Genomic DNA, 784 nt, shown 5'->3' on the forward strand with positions numbered 1-784 from the left:
TGTTTGTGCATATAACACACACACACACACACATACACACACGCACATACACACACACACATATATATGTGTGTGTGTGTGTGTGTGTGTGTGTGTATAGTCATGTGACTACAAATGTTATGTATGTATGTGCTATCATAAATGTTCTTGTTTGGTGGTCAGTAGGTCAGTTGTTAATAATTTTCACTGCACAAGCTGGCAACCATTAGCCTAGCCTCACTTCACCTCACCTCCCTATTTTTTTCTCTCTGTCTTCCTCTTGTCCTTTATTTATGGCCATCTAAGAAATAATTTCATGTAGCATTGTCTGTGGATTGTTTCATGACCCATAGACATTTGAAATCTGGCAAAACATTGGTATTGTTTTCACTCTCTTATTTGTTGCCAAAATGAGAGAATCAATTCACATTCCACATCTTGGTATTTTTTTCTCTGAACCAAATTTTAAATTTTATTTCACCTGAAGAAAACGTTTGTTACATGATGTAATTGAATTATTCATCAATAAAAAGCATGTTTGAAACTGCTGTAGTGAACCTTAAGCCATCTGTATTTTTTCTTCACACATACACACACACACACACACACGCACACACACAATTTGAAATGGAAAATGTAAAAGCAAAATATTTGGTACCACTCGAAAAACATGTAATTTAAATAGAGAATATAGATATAGTGCAGAATAGTTAAGATTTTTTAAAAAACGAAGTCTTTTACAGCTGTTTCTAGAATAGCTGTATACTAGAATACATGTATACTCTTTTACTCTTTTATTTATTTC

This window comes from Octopus bimaculoides, chromosome 6 (assembly GCF_001194135.2).
Source record: "Octopus bimaculoides isolate UCB-OBI-ISO-001 chromosome 6, ASM119413v2, whole genome shotgun sequence".
In the NCBI taxonomy this organism is placed as follows: domain Eukaryota; kingdom Metazoa; phylum Mollusca; class Cephalopoda; order Octopoda; family Octopodidae; genus Octopus; species Octopus bimaculoides.